We start from the raw sequence: 21,429 nt of genomic DNA, 5'->3' as shown, positions 1-21,429 counted from the left end.
TATATACTGTAGCATGGTTCATGTAGCGTGTCTGATGTTTCACAGCGAGACACTTGAACTACTTGAAAACATCAACACAAGGAGCTGGATCCAGCCCAGCACCTAATAACGTGGAGAACAAAGACCCCATTTCCAGCAATGAAGCAGCTTCTGCAACAAGCCAGAGACCTAGAATAAACAGAGGTACAACCACACAGCTTAAGATCTTCAAGCCCTTGACCTCCACAAAGTTGATGTGGTGAACATGAACCCAATCTGCTCAGGTGAAAATGTGGTGCAAAGGACTGTTATTTGAGGAAACACAACCAGTATTTATACACAATAGAGACATCAGACAGTAGAGTGTACAACATACAATAGTTATGTAGTGAGCTTTTTTTTTTTTTTTTTTTTGGAATGTAGAGCTCAGTAACTTTATAATTTTTGTCACAGATGAGCAGGGACATTGCATCATGTATTACAGAAATTACTCGCATATGAGATGGGACACCCCTCAACAACTGCTCAAGGTACATGCATGTTACACTGTTTTGTTATTAAAATTAATGTTAATTTTTAAGGTCATAAAGAAAAAGTTACTAAATTCAAAGCCAGTGGAAACATTTCATGACATCAGCCTTTTACTGTCCTTGGGGAAACTAAAGTTTGGCATTCAAGGTGAGGTCTCTAATTTTAATTTCCATAACAAAATGTCTACAAAGTGCAGTTTATGACATTTTTATCTTTGGTCTTTTCAAGTCCATACCAACTGAGAGACCCAGCCTTGTGCAGCCCACGCTGAACAAAATTGATGTGGAGGCTATGAAGAGAGATCTTAAAAAATTTGAGGAGCACTATCCTGTGGGAGTCTCAAGAGCATGGGCTTGGTGACTCCAGGATATGGACAAACTTTTGGAGCTGCCTTATCACTCGCAGTGGCCTTTAGAAATTCTTAAAAGGTGTCCCAAAATGCAGAGGCCAGTAAATGAAGATATCACCATTCCTGATCATTTGCAAGCCATGCATGACAAAGAAACAGTTGAGACTCAGCAGGTGTGTTTCTTGGTTTATGGCAAGTGGTGCTTGCTAGATGTATTACAAGTACGATACACTACATTGGCAGATGGGTACAGCTTATAGTGTACGTGCATCTTACATATTTTTGAGGTGTTAAGCATATTAATGGAATTTAAAGCTACACTGTACGACTGAGCATTTGTTGGGAAAAAACAATAAAACATCCACTGTACATACATCTCCACAGGCATGCCTGTACTAAAGAAAATCCGTTAAAACTTATATTTAGTGTCCAGATCATTACAATTTTCTTCATCCATGGAATCCCTAAACATAAAATATGCTGACTGCTTGGAGAACATTGAGGTGGGAAAGTTTGTGGCAGTCCATCTGGTCAATTATGATAAAGTGCCAGTAATTGGAAAGGTTCTTGAAGTGAGTGAGTCAAGATCCACTACTGGAAAGGATCTTTTAAGGGGAAGTGGAGTCCACAAGATGTGCCCAGAAGGCAGACTCCATGGGTTGATGAGCTCCCCAAAACTTGTATCATCTTATGTCCATTTTCTTTAACTGACGACAGCAAACTATTGCCATCTACCAGGAAACATCTCCAAGGCGAGCATGCCAAATTAAAAGAGAAAGAATAGAATTGCTTGTAACATTCGCTACAATATTTGCATCCATATCTGTCAGGTCTTTATGAAAACAATTTTACCCCCACTCTTCTCGTTTGAGTATGGTTAAAGTGGATGCGTAACTGAAGTGTGAATGAACTGGTAGCCCAGTCAAAAAGTTAGATTGAAGACGTAAAAACGTGTTGGGCAATGCTTAAGTCCATGGCCTCTGCTATTTGACAACAGGTTTTTGGAGGACACTGTATACATGCATGTAGAGTACATTGACCCACTGGAAAGTATCAACTGCAATTTTATATGTACATGTAAATTGCAGTCTTTAATTGTCATCCCTGTAATGTACTGTGGTGTTCTTGAACGCTCTTTTTGTTTTTTTGAGGTGCCTTGTTTCCATGTTAAATAGAAATTGTTAGAAATTTTTCCTTCACATAAGGTGGCCTAATTCTGACAGAGAAAGTCTGCATTGATGCCCACAGTTGCGCAGTTTGAGTAATCTTACTGTTTTGGTCAATTCTGAACTTTCCTGTCCTCTTAGGTACTGTTTGATGCTGTTTTTTAAACTTACAGCTAATGCAATTTTGACGTGCAGTCATCATTGTAATACAATGTGTAATGTTTACAGTTACTTATATTAATAGACTGCTGTGAAGAAACTTGTTCTTCATCGCTCTCTCAGTATAATCCGAGTGTATGGAATCTGTTAAGAAAATTATGCCATATTTCTATAAAATTTCTAATTGAATATTGTTATCAAGAAAAAATATTTTGATTAGACATTGTTCAGGGAGGCAGCAAGATCTAAACCCTGTCTTCAATGATAAGATTTAATGTGGCTACAATGGATGTAACACTGGCTTTGTAGGGGATCAGAAATTCTGAATCTTCTCCTGTGTTCTTTGAGGGATCAGAAATTCTGAACCCTTTCTAGAGTTCTTTGGGGGATCAGAAATTTTGAATCCTCTCCTGTGTTGCTTGGGGGATCAGAAATTTTTGGATCATTCTCTATGGAGGAACCTCTCGAGACAAAAAATTGAAACAAATTAATTTAATTAGTTTCTTATGTGTGGCTTAAACATTACACCGCAGTTCAATTAAGGGATTGGAAATTGCTTGGAAGAATTTTTTGATTCCTTGCAAACAGGGAAATTTTCCGTCTGAGTTTTCACACTGCTTTAAGATTCAGAGCATATTGCAAAAATCATCTTTGGAATTAAATGCCAATCATAGATTTCCATCTAAGCTCTACGTTTCGCTTTAGGCCAATTTTACACCCATTTCCAACAAAACTTCCACGCCTGCAACATAAAAATAAACAAATTAGCACTGCAGGTTGGATTTCTGGGCTAATTGTAAACTTGTGTGTTCATTGATCAGTCGATGCATCATACAATGTCATGTAGGTTGTAGTTTGTTACAGTGTGTATTTAAACCGAAGCCTGGTAAAGGGGAGCATTACTAATGACCAACTCACTAACTCTCTTCACAGAATGACCGCAAACTTTGCCATATTATTTGTTTGTACATGAATGACTTCTGTTCACACATAACCAGTTTACTGTTGCAAAAAATAATGAGTTAAATTATTTTGTTAAGTCTGACTTTCAAACTGGGGTGAACAAATGTTGGTTTTCATTCTTCAGTGCAATTAAGATTTCATCCTAACCTTAGCCGGGAGGTAGGGCCAGTAAATTTTCTGGCATACTGTCTTTAGTTAAGAAAAAGCTGATAGCTCTGAAGTGGGCTCTTCCATCCCCAAAACCAATGTTTAGGCCATTTTCCCCTCTCAAAAGAATTCTCCCAGGGTGTGTAGGAATGATTCAAGCCAGTCAACAATTCTTTGCAGGTGAATGGATGCTCTTCAAGACTCCTCAATGGGTGTCTCTGGAAGTATTGGGGTTTTCCAAGTGTTCCCTCCACTCTTGGCTGACTTCTGGTGAATTCTGACAAGGTCAATCTCTGGGGTAAAACAGCTTGATTTCTCACTCCTGGTAATGCTAAAGGGTGAAAGAAAGATGTACACAGAGGGGAAAATGCTCTTAGTCTACCCACTGGGTACTCTTAGACATGCATGCCATTAATAAATTGATTGTTTTTCCCCCTTTCCCCACAGAACAAGAATGGGGATGCCTTCACTGCAACTGCATTCTCTGCACACCTGAAGAATATGTTCTTTGGACTGACGGGAAAACTGGTCTCAGTGAATATGCTTCATTCCTCTTTCATCATATGGGCTTATTCTCAACATGGACTTATTCTCAAAAAAATCAAGCTGGATAAACCAGAATCTCACATGAAATATACAGACACTGTAATGCACTCCTAAGCAAATTGGGAAACGTATATCCATGGGATTGGCAAAGTCGGTGATTTTCTTCCTATTGTGTTTTTTGTAATAATGGAGGCTTTGGATAACCACTTTAGAATAAAAATTGGCAGTATTAATTTGAATAACATTTCAATGACTTGTTCATCATTTCCAGATTCGTAAAGCTAAAAGTCAGATTTTTGAATGCTTATTTATGAAATGCTCTTTCTCTGAAAAAAGAGACCTAAACTGAACATTCAATCTGAATCAATCAAAGCAAAACTATGTAGTATGGTATCACTGTCTGGTTTATCAAGTCCTCTCTTTGGGGCTCCACAAAATATTAAAATTTTTGGATCTTGTTGTATTTTTTCATGGGAGTTTCATGTTTGATAAATAACTGTTTGCTTTTTTCTCCTAGTGACTGCACCGATGTGCTTAAATCCTTGTTGGCCACAGCACTCTGACATTCAACCAATCAAGCACAGCAGCCTTGTGATCGATGTACCAATAAGCGAAAGGAGCTTGCTGTCAATCTGGCCAGAGAGTTTGCTGAGGGCAGTCAGGAAGATGGAGGCAGGGTAGGCCTCCCCACCAGAGCTCGAAATTTAAAAAATCCTTAAATTGCCATTTGGCTACTAAGTTGGTAAAAAAAGGTTGCCAAATGTAAATTTTTAGTCACCAGATTGTAAAATCAAATAGAAGAGACACATTTTGTAGGCATACATGATGTACTCAATACTCAAGGGTCTGCTATGCATTACATGTAAAGGGCAATTTTGAACAGGGGTAGTTTTTCGATACGAGAGAATTGTTTAATTTACTGTGCCTTAAAATAAAGAAGCTGCTGAATTAAACATGGCGATCCAGTTGGTCATCGATGAATCATGGGTTTTTGATTTATTATATCTACTCAAATAAATCATATCCTTCATTCACAAGTAATGTCGCTTTTCTTTGAGGTTGAAAGGTTGACAGACGAAAAGGTGAGTTGCCCACTGGCAACCAGTTCTTGATATCTGGTCACTAACACTCAAGTTTTGGTCACATTGGTGACCAGTGAGTCACAATTTCGGGTGCTGGTTACCATGCAACCATCGTAACCCTGCCATTTTCAGCCAGGAGATTATGTGGCCTGCATCAAGAGACCAGCACTGTGAACACTCTGAAAATTCTTCTTGGCCAGGTTCATTGTGTCCAGGGAAATGGAGATGTCAGTTTACTCTGGTACAAAGCCATATCAACAAACCGGTACAGACTGCAACTTGACAGACAGCCGTGTATGGGGCACCGAACCAGTCAATATTCCCTACATATTTCCATGGTCTGTTGGACTTTTTATACGGTCAACTCGCCTTTTTATATGGTCAACTCGACTGTTTTTATGGTCAACTCAACTTTTTATATGGTCAACTAAACACTTTTTATATGGTCAACTTGACTTTTTATATGGTCAACTAAACACTTTTTATATGGTCAACTCAACTTTTTATATGGTCAACTAAACACTTTTTATATGGTCAACTTTCGAATTTTTAATGACGTCCACAATGCATTGCGCCCAAAATCAAACAAAGATGGCTGCCAGCAAGGAAGACGTGCAGCAAATCTCCTCGGCGTGTGCCATTGCCAAACAGGCCCTCGAGGCCATTGGGAACTTGCAGAACAAGGACATTCAAAATGTGGCAGCGTTGACCGCGATGAACAGCTCTTCAACGAACTCTATTTTGTCTTCAAGCTCGGGGTCGATTGCAGCAGAGCTTGCGCGACGATTCCCAAGTTACAACGCACATGGAGCAACGAGTAGAAAACGACCTTCAACGAGTAGTTCTACGAATTCTATGTCTCGTGGAAAGAAGAATGGGCGCCCCAATAAGACCATCATCCACAAAGACCTGGTGATAATTCCAAACCCTGATACCAACCAAGTACCAAGTCATGTCAGCAAAGTGAAGCTGGAGGAGAGGGGTCTTATTATCCACCAGTTGCCTTTTAACAAAGATTGAACTCACCTGGACTTGAAAAGAAACATCGAAAGCCAACTTCCAAGGGATGATATTATGTTTGAATACCTTAAGGTAAGTTATTATTTTTTGTTTGTTTTTCTTTTCATCAAGAGAAACAAAGAAATATTAAAGACATTTTTAGAAAGCACAACTTTTCTTAGGGCAAAATGCAAAGCAATTTGTGGAGACAAAAGCTTAGTATGAAGCAGAAATGACTGACTAATACATGGAGCCTTTGGGACTACATATACCTTTTGCCACTTTTATCTAAAGCTTGTTTTAGGTGTGTGTGTGCAGTGTGTGTTTGCTTTTGCCCACCCCTTTAAAAAACCACACATCTTTTTTGAACACAAGTCAAGGGCTTTTTAGTGATTCCAAGACAAAAATGTATCCCAGTTCCACACAAAACAGCAATAGGTATAAAGACAACAGCTGACATAAGGTTTATTTTTGTGTAAGTAAAATGGAGAATATCTTTTTCCCTTTTCAAACCACCATACCTGTAAACTGTGATGGTAAATTCACATGCATAAGCATGTAAACAGTTGCTTGGTTACAAAGCAGTTGTTTCCTGTCATTCACATGACTTGTGTATTTGATGAGAATTGCTTCCTTTTTTTGATTGTAAATGTATACCTTATAGGCTTGCTATGGAACCCTAGTAACTCCAAAACTAGCAAAGGGAGTGAGAATGGATGGTGAAAGGATAATAAAACTGTCAGGACAAGGGAGTGTGTACATCAGATGTTTGGAGCCCCTTGAAGAGGAGGATAGAGATGAAAAGGATGAACAGCTTATGACACCAGCCTATGCCCAACACACTGACGACATCACAGGAAACCCTGCTGAAACAAGTTCTTCAAGTTTACAGAAGCAAGAAAGTGAATCTGTATCCACAGATCTGGGAGTGCCACTCCTACTTGAAGATCCAATGCCATTCTTCCCAGAAATGTGGGACAGTCAGTCTATTGACAATAATTATGAAGCTGTCATTAATGTTAATCATGTATTTTCACCAACTGCACCATCAAATGGAGGTGAAACTGCACCATCAAATGGTGGTGAAATTGCATCATCAAGTGATGGTGAAATTGTACCATCAAATGATGGTGAAACTGCACAATCAAATGATGGTGAAGTGCCAACTAAAGTTATGAGTGCACAGGTTGCATGTTAAGGCTGATATGCTTGAGATCTTCTCAGATCCATCCATAATTAAGTTCAGTTTAAGTGCCATCATTATAAATCAGCTTGGTCATGAAGAAGCTGGACAAGGTATTGGGGTCTTGAGGGAAGTATTTTCATTGTTTTGGAAAGATTTCTATGAGTCACACATGTTGGGGGAGACTGAAAGGGTTCCCTATATCAGGCATGATTCTGACAGGAATAAGTGGGAAGCAGTAGCAAGGATACTTGTAAAGGGTTACACAGAGAGTCAGTATTTTCCCCACAAGATAAGCAAGACCTTCCTTGCTGTTTGTCTTTTTAGGGAGGAGAGTATTACCTGGGAAATGTTGCAAGATTCTTTCAAGTGTTATGTTTCTCATTCTGAAACCAAACTTATTGAGGGCTGCTTGGCTAATACTATTGCTTGTGACAGCGATGAGATGCTTGACTTTTTCTCAGCATTTGATTGTAAATGGAAGGTCACACCCAGCAATGTAGCAGAAATCATGAGAGAGGTTGCCCACAAGGAGATAGTGCAAAAACCCCAATATGTGAGTGATTGTTGGCAGCCAATTCTTGCCCACTTTAAGATCTATTTTCCAGATGTAAGTTTGTTATATCAATTTTATTCCTCTATTATACCAACTTATCTCAAAGTAATTGCCCTGCTCAAAGCAAGTCCAACTACAGCTGCTGAGACTGAGGCCATGGCCCACCTCAAGCGATTTATTAGAGGGCTTGATGAAGCAAAGCTTACAACCTTTTTGAGATTTACTACTGCAGCTGATGTTATTGTCACTGATGCTTTGACAATATCGTTCACGAATAGTGAGGGTCTTCAAAGAAGACCAATTGCTCACACTTGCGGTTGCACTTTGGAGGTGCCAAGCACATATGCAAGCTTTTGTGAGCTCAGAGAAGAATTCATGGCCATTTTGAATTCAGATAGTTGGGAAATGAACATCTTGTGAAGAATTATCACATACCATAAAGTTATTGTCTGAATCTTGATCACCTCCAATTAAGTTTCTCAGGCCGTTAGTTTACTGTTGAGTTAACTGTTGAGTTAAAGCAGTATTGCATCTACTTGCTTAAAACACAAATGATTTCAAACACAGGAGATATCATTTAAATACATTTTTTCTGAATGCCAGCAGTCTTCTAGTGTAATCAAGGCTGGCTTGTTCGAGGTAAATATGTTACATTTCTTTTCAACATTGGGGATTCAAACAATTTGTGTAATCTTAAATTTATTTTAAATATCAAAGTTATAGAAGAGAATATTACATCCAATAATAAAAGCTGTTGTGTTTTGTGCAGATTATAGTCTCAAGTGTTGATGTCTTTCTTAATGCATGTTCTTTCTTAATACAAGTTCGTTACCACATTCAGCTTAGGCCATATCCTTTAAATGAAAGAACACAGAATCCTTAAACATTCTAAGTATGTATTTTCACCACTTCTGTCATTTTCTTGCAAAGGATTGCACTGATTTTCCAACAATGCCATCTGCTGATCAGAAAGTGGGACAGTTGTATCTGGAGCCAATACCTGATAGTCTTCTTCTTCCATGGGAAATGGACCTGAGGGATCAAATCCGTAATCATGCATGCTACTAGGATTAAACACACTTGCAACTGCAGCATATCCGGAAAGTTCATTTTCCAGCATCCCAGCTGTATATAATTGAAGAGGAGAACGATTCCCCTCGGAAGATAAAGGATGGTTTTCCCACTGCCTTTTAAATTCCTCTAAACACTTATTGATCCTGGGAATGAATGTGTAATGCAATGCAAATAAATGCAACTCATTGAGAGGATCAAGGAGACCATTATCCTCTAAGTGAGCAAATGTTCTTGCAAAGAAGCAAATTACTCCTGAGTAAATATCTCTGTGGGCCCTCTCCACACGACAGTTGTGCACAGAACTACCAGTTATAATGCTACCTCTATCATAACCTCTTTGCTCTAACATAAATTCTGCTACTTTGAAATTTTCCATACCATAGTCGCTTCTCACTCTTGAGGGTAATCCATAACTGTTGATGCCTCCAACAAATTGTTCCAAGACTGTATCTGCTTTATTGTTATTGCAGCAGTGTGCATAAATTATAATTCGGGAATATCCATCGACACAAACATGAGTTATAAGTCTCCACCTTATTAGTTTGTGATTACCGTCGATGTGCCAGAGGGCGTTTGGAGTTGGAACATTTTACTTTCTTCTGTAGATTGCTGAACGCCAATGTAAAACCGTACCAACAGGATCAAGGGTGCGAAGACAATTTCTCACTCGCCATCGTTGAATATTTAGTCCTCTACTTCTCAGAGCACCAAGCAGTCAGGCCTGTCCGATATTAGGAGTTAGTTCTTGGATTTCTTGAACAATTCTCTCCAAATCAGAATCTGAAATCTGAGTCCAGCTTGACTCTTCATGGTCGGTCATGCCATACATCAATCTCCTCCTTCGAAGGGTGCTCTCACTTACACCAAGTAAGTCGGCTATTGTTTTCCATGGAAAATGCATTTCTCTTAAAAAACGTATTTGATCTTCCTCAATGACATAACGAGGGCGTCCGGGACCACCCTTTCTGGAATCAGTTCAGCTGCTGTATGCCCTTTCGCCAACGAAGTCTGACATGTCATTTCTGCATTGCTGTAGCTGAACACTCAAGTTTCTGACTTTAATCAGAATCAGGTTCAGGACAGACGAAACATCAGTTAAATCGTCATTATTTTCAATATCTGAGATGAGTAGCTGAATGGTCTCTGCAGCAGTAATCAATCGATCAGCAGCCTGGTCAATATCCTCAAAGCCCAAGTTATTGTATCTCTCTGCTTCCCTGAATGTGGATATTGTCGACAGCAGTAACTTAAAATTGTCAAAGAATAAAAACAACCCATGTTCGTTGCGTTCTCTTGCAGGGTTTCGAGCCATAATTATTGCTGCTTCCTCAAACGATAGATAGTGGCAGCCATCTTTGTTTGATTTTGGGCGCAATGCATTGTGGACGTCATTAAAAATTCGAAAGTTGACCATATAAAAAGTGTTTAGTTGACCATATAAAAAGTCGCGTTGACCATATAAAAAGTGCTTAGTTGACCATATAAAAAGTCAAGTTGACCATATAAAAAGTGTTTAGTTGACCATATAAAAAGTCGAGTTGACCATAAAAAAAGTCGAGTTGACCATATAAAAAGGCGAGTTGACCGTATAAAAAGTCCAACAGACCATGGAAATATGTAGGGAATATTGACTTGTTCGGCGCCCCATAGCCGTGGCGCGAGAGCATCAGCAGCTTGACTCCAGTCTCAATCCAAGCCACCAAAAATCGCCTGGGGGTTTATCGGCTTCAGACGTCCAGAAGGCAGATTCACAAAGCCATTGTGAAAGACCAGCTACTTTACAATGACTCTGGCCCCTCCAATGTGGTAAAGAATTGAGGGGCTTTTTCACTCAGGGTTCAGGTGTTTGCTCAGTTTAAGGATTTTCCAACCAGTTTCCTTTAAGAGTTGCCAATAGAGTTGAAACTCAGTCTCATCAGGATTAAATCGCAGACTAGACACCTTCATTTTATGCCTTCTCAGTTAGAGAAGGTTGAACTTTATACTTTTAAATGAATACTTTAAGGTACTGTGTAATCAAGTTAGTTCTCACTCCAAAAGGAGTTGATTAAAGCATGTTTGTGAGTTACCTCACAGTTATAGTTCAGTGTGCGCCTTTATTCTTTTTGACATATGGTACCAACAAGTGCCTCTTTTAGTTAACTTCCAATAACAAACAGAAAACGTGCTGTGTTTCTACCAAGTTATGGAAGAACAAGAAATGAGTTCTGTTCACTTTGATCATCAAAATTAATTCTTTGCTTGTGCAATCATTGTGTTAACAGCCCGTGCTCATTCCATCAGGTTATAGAGACACAATTTTACTAACCCTTTCACTGCAGGTCATTTCTTCAGCCCTGTGATTTTTGAGCCTTTTTTCTTCGTTGAAAAAAAGAAAGAAAAAAATCAAATAGTCATGTTTTTAAAGTTTTTGTAAGTTTAGTCATATGCAGTTTCATTGTTTTTAGGTTGTGCAAAAGTTTTCATACCAAGGCTACATTTTAGAACATACTCAGTACGTTGTAAAATAGCAGTGAAAATAAAATAGTAAGCAAAGAAAGAAAGAAAACGCAGTAAAATATATATACTGTAGCAAGCTTCATGTAGCGTGTCTGATTTACAGCGAGACATTACAGGGGTAGACTGACCCGCAGTTCTCTTGCAATGAATTTGCAACGAAGGCAGAGCCTGCCATGAAGACAACAAAGCGATGTCTCCATAAAGCATATGAAGTTGGTACTGAACCAGACTTAGCCATCTTGTACTACTTGAAAACATATACACAAGGAGTTGGATCCAGCCCAGAAACCTAATGATATGGAGAACAAAGAACCCACTTCCAGCAATGAAGCAGCTTCTCCAACAAACCAGCAAGCCAGAATAAACAGAGGTGGTATTACAACCACACAGCCAAAGATCCTCAACCCCTCAACCTCCACAAAGTTGATGTGGTGAACATGAACCCACTCCATTCAGGTGAAAATGTGGTGCAAAGGACTGTTATTAGAGGAAATACAACCAGTATTTATACACAATTGAGACATCAGATGGTAGAGTGTACCACATACAACAATTACATAGTCAGTTTTTTTTTTTTTTTTTGGAATGTAGAGCTCATGATGGCTTTGTTTTGTTGCCATGCAAGGACACAGTAAGATTCTCACTGGTAGTTGCCAAGGTGACTAATGCACAGTCTTTCTGCTTATACACACAATAAAAGTGTAGGAAACTCTACATACGATCTTTTTCTGTTCTATTTACAGTGGTCTATTTACAAATTATAATAAGAATCCTGAATTTAGGTATTTTTAAATTATTTGATTACTCTTTTTATTGTTATTGTATATATTACGACAATTGTATAGTAAATTTCTGTTTCTCTTATTCAGACTAGTAGTAGTAGGTCCACATCAGCTGTACAGTTGCTTATTTTAAACCTAATTATCAAATAAACGTATGTATGTGTGCATATGTATGTATATGTATGTATGGTCTTACTCAAGCAAGTATAAGAGTTTACACTGACATCAATTCATTTTCATTTCAATAGAAGGCTCCACCAGCATGCCTGATCCAGCTGCAAAGACTCAGGAACAACCTCCCCAAGTGCAGTAACCACCTCAAGACAATGCCGTCACGCAAAACATTGCTGCTCCTGATTAACCAGCTAGAAGAAACTTTAGTCTTTTCTATTATTTTGTACATTTTGCTTTCCTGTTTGTAAATTAGCACATTTATGTCATATCTGAAACCCTTGTGGCATTTTATTCAGTTCGTCATCCCCTTTATTAGTTTTGGTATTCTACATTTTATTTATTCTATTTTGTACGTTTAGTCGATAGTTTTTTCCAGGTTTTATCCTCTTTTTCAAGTTTATTTAAGTTTTGGGCACTTTCTTTGCACTTTCTTCACTATTGCATGTTTGCTTTTACTTTATGCATATTCACTGCAGTGTCACATTCATTTGCTTCCCTCCTGCTTTCCTGACTACATGTATGTATATTGTTTTGTTTTATTTGATTTCCCCATTACCTGGGTATAGTTCACATTTTTTTTTTAGGCATTCTCTTATTTCTTTTTCCTACCAGTCACTTCCATACACAATACATGTATGTGTTATAATTTGTTTCCTCATAACCAATGTCATATCATTTGCTTAATATATTTTTCTGGCAAGAGATGTTTTGTTATTTGTTACTAAGTTCACATATTTTCCAGTATGAGATGTTTTGTTATTTGTTACCTCATGGCCAATATTTAGTTCACATATTTTCCGGCATGAGATGTTGTACTATTTGTTACCTCATAGCCAATGTTTTGGTTTATATATATTTTCTGGCATGAGATGTTTAATTAATTATTGCCTCATTACAATGTTGCTTTGTAGATATTTTCCCGTATTAGATATTTGTTGGATGCACCAATTTTTGCTGGGAGATGAGATTATTTCTTGCGTTAATGTCTATTTCGTATATTTTTTCTGACATGAGATCTTTATTTCTTGTTGCCTGACAGCCACTGTTTATTTTGCATATTTTTCCAGCACAATGATGCTGACCTATTTGTGTATTTTCCAACATGAAGTGTTGTATTATGTTTTCTCATGATCGATAACACTTAAATTTGTGGTTATATGTAACACATTGTTAGGAACAACTCCCACCACTTCATTTCAAGAAGGTCGCAGTTCCCCTTAAACAAAATCAAAGGACCAGATCATCTGGCCAATGCAGAGAAAACCATCTATGTGAATGAGTTCAAATTCATTGATAAACTAAACATATATATTATCTGCCACATAAAAACATGCAACAAAAAAACGTCACATGAGCCAGGAAAAAATATTGTGCAATGACCACATTGTGGTGCTCCACAGAAAGTAAAGAATGCAACTAAGATTGTTACCGCAAGACTCTGTGCTGACGGTGATGGAGAGGAGGTTTGGTTTACAGCTTTTACAGACACAATTGAAGCATTTTCAAGCAAAAAGAACTTAACTAAAGACACTAGGTCTGACCAAATCAGTGAAGCTCTTCTAGATCTTGAAAATATTAACTTCACATATGACTAACATCAAACTTCGTCACTAAAGTTGCATAATAACTGTTACAAATAACAAACATCAAAAACATTCAATTTTGATGTTGATGTTAATGTACAACTTAGGTAAGTCAGCTGAGTAACTGTTGCAAATAAGAAACTGTTTAAAATCTTTCTAATTGTTCATGTTGATAATATACAAGTTAAGTAAGATGTTAACTTTCTGTTGATGTTACCGTAAATCAAATGTTATTCTTTATTTCAAATTCAAATGTTATGTTCTAATGGTTCAGAATAAGTTTAACAAATAAGAAACATCAAAAACATTTCTTGATGTTAGTGTACCACTTAAGTAAGTCAGACTAACTGTAACAAATAAGAAACATTTTCAAAACCTGTCTAATTGTTCATGTTGATAATATACCACTTAAGAAGTAAGATGTTAACTTTCTGTTATTACTGTAAATTAAATGATATTCTTTACTTCCAATAAAAATGTTACGTTTAGTTCAGTCCCATAGTCTTTAAATGTTTCATTATGTACATGTAAGAAGTATGTATCCTCCCTTGCAGAAAAAATCAATACCACAATAACCTGCTTTGTTCTTCAATGAGATGAATAATTTGCAACAAAAAGTATCTTTTCAACTCACTATTCTTGCTACTAGACAAATTGCTACTCGACAACTCTTCCCTAACACTTCATTTTCCTGATGCACTCTTTTTATCTCTTTCCTTACATTCAGTCAAAAACAGGCCACAAAACAGCCACTAAGTCAGGATTTCTATGCCTTCAAAAAGACAACACATTCTAAGATACAATAAAAGAACAGAAAAGAGGGTTTCTTGATGGTGTTCTGTAGCTGTTTTGCCCAAAATAAAAGAAACATTCACCAACAAAAGGCAGCAGACACATGAAAGCATTGCGTACCTTTTTTTTACCTAGTTACAAGAGAGGACTTTCAAGAGTCCCCTTGTATCAGCAATCTGCTGGATAGAAACAAAGATCTTGGTACAACCATAATGCTTGCATTTTTGCCAAGCTTATCAAACTGGACAATTTTTAAGCCTGCATCCTACATTTGAGAATACATCTTCAATAGTATGTCGAAGCAGGCAAAGGTTGCAGTTAAGGACCATGTATTGTAAGTAAATTTCAGTTACCTTGAGACTGTGATGTCACAGGTATTGCTTGTCAGTAAACTAAGTATCACCTATGCATTTCATAATGACTTAGTCTGTCTCTTAAATGGCCAACATTTGGTCTTATTGGCCCTTGGACCTCAAGAAACAAATTGTGACTCATCCCAGCACATTATCGTACTCTTTGCATTAGCTTAATGTTTTTGCTTCACATTCTATTGCTTCACTAGTACTGGAATGTCGTAATTTGTGTTTGGCCAGAGTGATTCCTTTGGTTTTGGTTGTACATACACTGTACCTAAACGATTCAAAACTGTTCTAGTAACATGTTATCACTTAGAATGACTAGATGGCAAACATTTCAGTCACTTACGGTTAGTCTTCATCAGTTGGGTGAAAGTGTTGAGCAGTCCGTCCGCATGTCACAATGTGCTTGTATCTTCAGCAAACTTTTACTGCCTATTATGATTTTGGAACCAAGTGCAAGAGGTGAAAGAATTGTTAGAACTTTATTATTTACAATCATGAACAACAGTCAAGAGTAGCAAGAAAACTACTAAAAACTAACTGGCCAAACGAAATTCAAGCATTGGAGATTTGCGACCAAGTACTGTGGGTTCAGGTGATCTGTCACCAAGTATAGACAGGATTCGGCAGATACTGTTTATATTGAGCATTTTTTAAACCCATATTTCATTGGCATCCACAATAATAATATAAGCCATGCATTACATTCATACTGTTATGTAACAACGGTTATTTTAGGACATTTACAGAAAACAACTAAATAGCAGCTCATGATTCCTAAATTTCTCATGATTTAAATGAGGGTATAATACTTGGTCTTGTCTTTGTTTTAAAAACAATATTATTTAAAGCAACAACAAAGAGTTCTTACAAACCTGGCAAATCTTTCATGTTCTCTTGAAGCACTTTCAATGCTATCTGGACAGCTACAGGTGTACACAATCTCAAGTACCTGGGCACAAAACATCTTGGCAGCTTACAATACACTGTTCAGCCACATGTCCAGCTGAATTCTCTAATGCAACAAATTACAGGACCCTTAGAAGCTAAAGAAAAAGAAAGCTAGGATAACTTAGTCTAATAAAACTGATCTGACTTGGTTCCCACCATTTCAAGTCATACATTCCATTTCAACACAAGAAGAGGTTTCATTGGTGTTACGAGTATCCCAAATGAAGCAAAGCCTACAATCTTGGTCAGAATAAAATAACGAAATAAAACCACTCCTACCCCCGAATCAATGATGAGCTCGTACTACAACCAAAACATGCCATTTTTTCCATCTTTGAAATGGGGGGGAGGGGTGGTCTTAATTTTTCATTTAAATTGTCCAAGATTTTAGCTAGTAGTTGTAGTTGTTGTTGTTTTTTCTTTTTCAGGCTAGCAGAACTAGATTGCTCATCTGCACGCCCCAGAAAGCAACATAGAATTCCTAAAGTTTATTACCATGGAAAGGATAAATAAACAATGAGTCAGTCATTGATCGCACATATCAAACGACACTTTTTTCTTTAGAACATTGCTGCTCGAAATGCCCTCGATCATCGCACCGATCATGCCTGGATCATTTGTTGGGAAAAAAGATCACAGTACAGTATCATAAGGACATGACACGATCGTGGCTACACTTCCCTACAGTGCACTAGAACCTTCACATTTAATTTTGAGACATTATCCTCTGTTAGCCCCGGTCCAAACGCCGCTCCACTCGTGCCAAACCAAACTTGATTAAGCTCGACTTTAGAGCGACTTTGGAGCGACGGCTGGTTCAGACAGCGTACTTGCGTTGAACTTAATTTGGGAAGCCAGTGGTAACAATTTGCGACGAGAAAATACGCATTCTGAATTCAAGAACTCTGTCCAAATAGAAAAGCTGTGACTACCATTTCGCTGTTATAGCAATATTTAGGAAAGCAAATTCAAACTCAAGGTTCAGTGTTTGTATTTAGACAGGTTTTCTCCTGGTTAATTCGCCTTGTTAAAGGGAAATCGCATAATCTGGGCTATTATCACGGAGAAAAAGCAAAAAATGAATTTGCACGAAAGAAACTCGCTTGTACAGTCCCGTTTCTCTTAAATGCACGACTGGTCACGCCACTCAATTTTGAGCCAATCACGAGTCCTGTTATATGAAAAATACATTACAGTAATTTATGCATTAGGTTCGACCCATAAGGAGAACACCGTATAAATCAGCTGCCACTCCAATGTTAGACTGCAAAACAGTCGTCTTCGGACGTCTTCGGAAGGCGCAAAGCACCGTAAGCTTGATCCTCACGTGTGAAGCGCACGAGCCTCACACGCCCGTAGGGCGTTTGAGGCGAGAAAACGACTGTCGGCTTTTCATACAACGAATTCATTCTAAGCGGGGGTCGTACAATGTCACTAAGGTGACAGAAATTGCTTGACAGCTCCACCCACATCTTACAGCGGTTTTCAATCACACACGACCTTCAGCACAAAAGCGTCTAGACAAAACCTAAGTTTTGGTGGATGTCTCGTTGCCGACTGTGTGCAAAATTTACCTGGAAAAGAGACCCCTTGCAGCGGTCCACTCATAAAAATCATCATTTTACTTTCGGTATTTACGGCTAGCTTACTAAATACATTGGCATTAAATATTCCTTGAAATATACAAATGAAGACGTTTTTCAGGGTTTTCAAAGGCCATTCGCATGCATGACCCCGAGAGCAAGCTAATCTACACGCAAACAAATTATTTCTGCACGTATTTTTCCTGTTTTTCTTGGGGCTACAGACTGAACAATACTTAATCCTATAAGGTCCTATAAATCTTATAACTTATTACCTTACAAAGTTATAAGGTTTAGAAGACGTTTAAGTCTTGTTCAGTCCGTAGCCCCAAGACAAATATGTGCCATAATAAATTGTTTGCATGTATATTTGCTTGCTCTTGGGGTCATTCATGCATGCGAATGGCCGTTGAGGAACCCGACCTGCCCATCTTCAGTTATAAATTTCGAGGAATATTGCCAATGCATTTAGTGAGTTAGCTGTTCATACTGAAAGTAAAATGATAATTTTTAAGAGTGGACTGCTGCTAAATCGCTCGGAAGCGCATCCAAGTCAACGTCGTCCATTTTCCCACGAGAATTACTGTCTTTACTGTGAAACTGAAACGGCGTCTATATCTTTTTGATGAGGTGTGAGTGACATTTGATGACAGGTTGCGTCAGAATTAAACCAATGGGAATTTGCCGTTGCTGGAAGAACGGGTAATTTTGAACGAATTTAACATATGCATGGCGGACAGCCGTATTTTCTAGCGTCTGTCCCCATTCTCCCTCGCCGTTTTTACACTCGCTCCGGACCTTTCGTTCGAATATTGACCGTCGCTCGCGTTCGCAAAAAATACGACTGTTTTGCAGTCTACTCAAGCGTCGCATTGTGCGACAGACCCTGCCGAATTTAATATTTTTGGCCGCACCAAACCTAACCTGCCGAACCAAACTGATTCAAACGCCGCTCTTCTGCCGTACTTTACTCATCAGTTAGGTTCGGCGCATGAATAGAGCGGCGTTTGGAACGGGCCTTAGAACGCTGCCTCTCGACAAAACAAAGTTCGATAACCGCGATCATTCGTCGAGACCAAAATATTACATGTGGATATCATGCCATCGACGTTACACTTCCCTAGTAGCGCAGTGGAACCTTCGCATTCAAATTTAAGACAAATAAACAAAGGAAAAGTCAGCTGCACAAAGACGAATGAATGTAGCTGTGACTTACGTGATGCTTGACGTTCCACGTGGGTTTGTCGATTTCAGCTGTCTTTCAGCTGTTCTGCAACTCTTGAGGTACGTTAGTGATGGTATGTTCTTCTTTAAAGATCTCGTCGAGATTAAGGCTGTAAAGAGCTCTACATGGCACGCAGCTTGTGATTTCTGCAGGAGCTTGCCTCAACCGAACCGAAATCAACGCTCCCAGGGCTCACTATGGAACACACTGAGACGACGCCAAGTTGACAGAGGGGCGCCAAAGCAAAGGAACCAAGCCTTCAGAGCTAGGTAACCTCTCATTTTAATTTGAGCACAGGCATCACAGCACACGAGGTTGCAGCATCGCCCAGGAAATGAATGGTTGAAAAAATGCACTCGCGAACGAATCCTCTAAATCAAATAATAAAAAAAACCTCCCAACTATGAACTGTAAAATTATAATTATGATAGACCTGGTAGAGAAATTGCCTAAATCGAAACAGAACGATAAAATTATCTCGAAGGTTTGTTAGAGTGGTTTTCAATAGGCCATTTCCGAGTTGTCTTTTACCTCTGTATCAAAACTATAGTAGTCTTCGTGCGTCACCATTCATATGAAAACATGTTCCGCCAAGAGGTTTTTTCATGAAAATCAGACTCATTTTCATTTATAAAATAACTGAGCTACTACACGCGCTCTCATTGGTCGATAGGTGTGTTTAGATGAGAGTACGTAAACACCGTTGTGACGTTTTAGATTCGCGCGTATTTTTGAGAATTACTTTTATAAAATCAATAGAGCACTTTTTCCATGTTTACATAGCCTCATCTAAACACTCGCGGGTTGGGGGAGTTCTCGAAACGTAGTCGAGGGTTTGCATAACTGTCTCGAATTCTCCGAACCCTCCTCGTGTTTAGATGACGCTATGTAAACACGGTGTTCTATTGCTTAAATATGAGAGGTTTTGCACGAAGACTCGTTTTGAAACGGAGGCACAAGGTCCACACGGTCCCTTGAATCAAACCAAAGTAATCACTCTAACCAATCACAAAGGGCAAAGAAAACCCAGTAAACCAATCAAAACTCGAAGCAATTACATGAAACTGACGCGTACCTAAGCGAGTCATGATTGGTTTTAGTTTTACTTCTGATTAAATGAAAAAGTGCCGCGAGCATTTTTAGGCCAATCGTGTAGTGTAGTAATGCAATACTTAATACTTTTCTACATCCAAATGACAACTACTCAATTAACAAATCCTAACTGAATTGAATTCCTTAGGCTAGCCTGCAAACAGGCTCCTAGCGAGGGCGGAAAAAAATTCGGCGAGCGAAGTGAGCCATTTAGCACGAAATAAAGAATTCCGCGAGCGAAGTCCACGAGAGAAGCGATTGGTCGCGTTCCCCCTCCTCACCACTCCGCTCTCAGCTAGCCCCGCTCGCCCTAGACCGCACTCAGCTAGCTCGCACTAAACCCTAAGCCCAACCGGGAGCCTGTTCGTATGTTTTCCTTTGGCGAATGTAGTAAGTCGACTATATTTCGTCATTTACTTTAATTTCTATAAGTAAACTTGGTTCCACAACAGATGATCATTTCCTAGCTTTCCCGCAGATGCGTACCACTTCTAAGCAGGCTAATCATCGTTGAAGCGAGATTGTTTAAACATTAGTTCAAACAAAGCGGTTATGTGAAAAAATAACTCAATGAACAAATAGTAGTCTGAGTGTCGGGCTTTTCGAGGGCGGGGTAGGGGGGAGGGGGAGGCGAAGAGACGGAGGCTAAATCCCTCATTTTAATCCTGTTCTCTCGTTCCCTCCTCGAAGAGGGGGAGGAATCAACTAGTAAAGAAATCAACTTTCACAGGATCATATCGCATGATTCAAGCTCGCCATACGCTCTCAGAGTACTAAAAATTCCATACTTCATTCATTTTTATTATTTATATTTATTTAGTAAGTTACATTTTAAAACGTTGGCTCTTAAAGATAACAAAACATATACTCTCTTTTCAATGATATCGGGAGAGGCCGAGTAGTATAATTTTGGGGTAATTTTTTTTTCATTTGTTGTGTTTTGTTTCGTTTTTTTTTTTTTTTTTTTTTTTTGTTGTTGTTGTTGTTGTAGTAGCCGTATACTACGTATGTATGAAATTTGTCCTTTTGTATCGTCGCATTTTAAACGATTAATGCCACAAAAACATCCTATGAACTGATATGAACATAGCTTTTCATTGTTACATCGTCGGAAGAAAAATATCAATCTTTCTATTTTGTCTGGCACTAATAAAATCATTAACTTTCTCATCTCCTCGACTCCATGAACTAGTTCTCTTCACAAAGTGATCCTTTGTTAGGAAAGATAAAGCCTCGCAGTCTGACGTCGCAGCCATTTCTCTGCGCTCGATACTTGAGCCTGGTCTAATAAGTTGTCGGCTTTTCGGACGCAAAGAGTTCGCCGATCGAAGACTTTTACGCCGTGCAGAGGGCGACACTGAAATAGCCATGGCTCCCACGAGGAATCCCGGACTCTGCTCCACTTCTAAACCGTTTTTTATAGTTTTTGATCTTCTGTCTGTGAAATCGTTCAGCTTTGAAATGGAATCGCCGTTCCAACTTGGCGGGCGTGTCGTTTTTTCGTTGACTCGTAACTGTGGTAGAGAACCAGCATATCGAGAATACTGCACACGTGGACGATTTTCGAATGATTTACATGCAGACGTATTACCAGGATCGTGGTCTGTTAAAACAATGCGTGGCACGTTTTTTTCGTGATCTTTCGAATTAGTCTC

General features: G+C 38.7%; 1 long non-coding RNA gene and 1 pseudogene across 2 annotated transcripts; one reads left to right on the top strand and one right to left on the bottom strand.

Annotated features, from left to right (window-relative positions):
- Window positions 1-5,474: 5,474 nt before the first annotated feature.
- LOC145462655 (uncharacterized) lies at window positions 5,475-8,638 on the top strand (annotated as a pseudogene). The gene is made up of 3 exons (XR_014041228.1): window positions 5,475-6,014; window positions 6,586-7,000; window positions 7,101-8,638. The product of XR_014041228.1 is annotated as an uncharacterized LOC145462655 (transcript).
- A 28-nt stretch (window positions 8,639-8,666) lies between these two features.
- LOC145462657 (uncharacterized) lies at window positions 8,667-19,249 on the bottom strand. The gene is made up of 3 exons (XR_014041230.1): window positions 18,674-19,249; window positions 15,799-15,969; window positions 8,667-15,355 (listed from the first exon to the last, which is right to left on the bottom strand). It is a non-coding gene; the product is annotated as an uncharacterized LOC145462657 (long non-coding RNA).
- Between the last annotated feature and the right edge of the window lie 2,180 nt (window positions 19,250-21,429).

The sequence above is a fragment of the Orbicella franksi genome, chromosome 12, assembly GCF_964199315.1.
Source record: "Orbicella franksi chromosome 12, jaOrbFran1.1, whole genome shotgun sequence".
NCBI lineage: Eukaryota > Metazoa > Cnidaria > Anthozoa > Scleractinia > Merulinidae > Orbicella > Orbicella franksi.
This window is presented reverse-complemented; position numbering and strand designations above follow the sequence as displayed.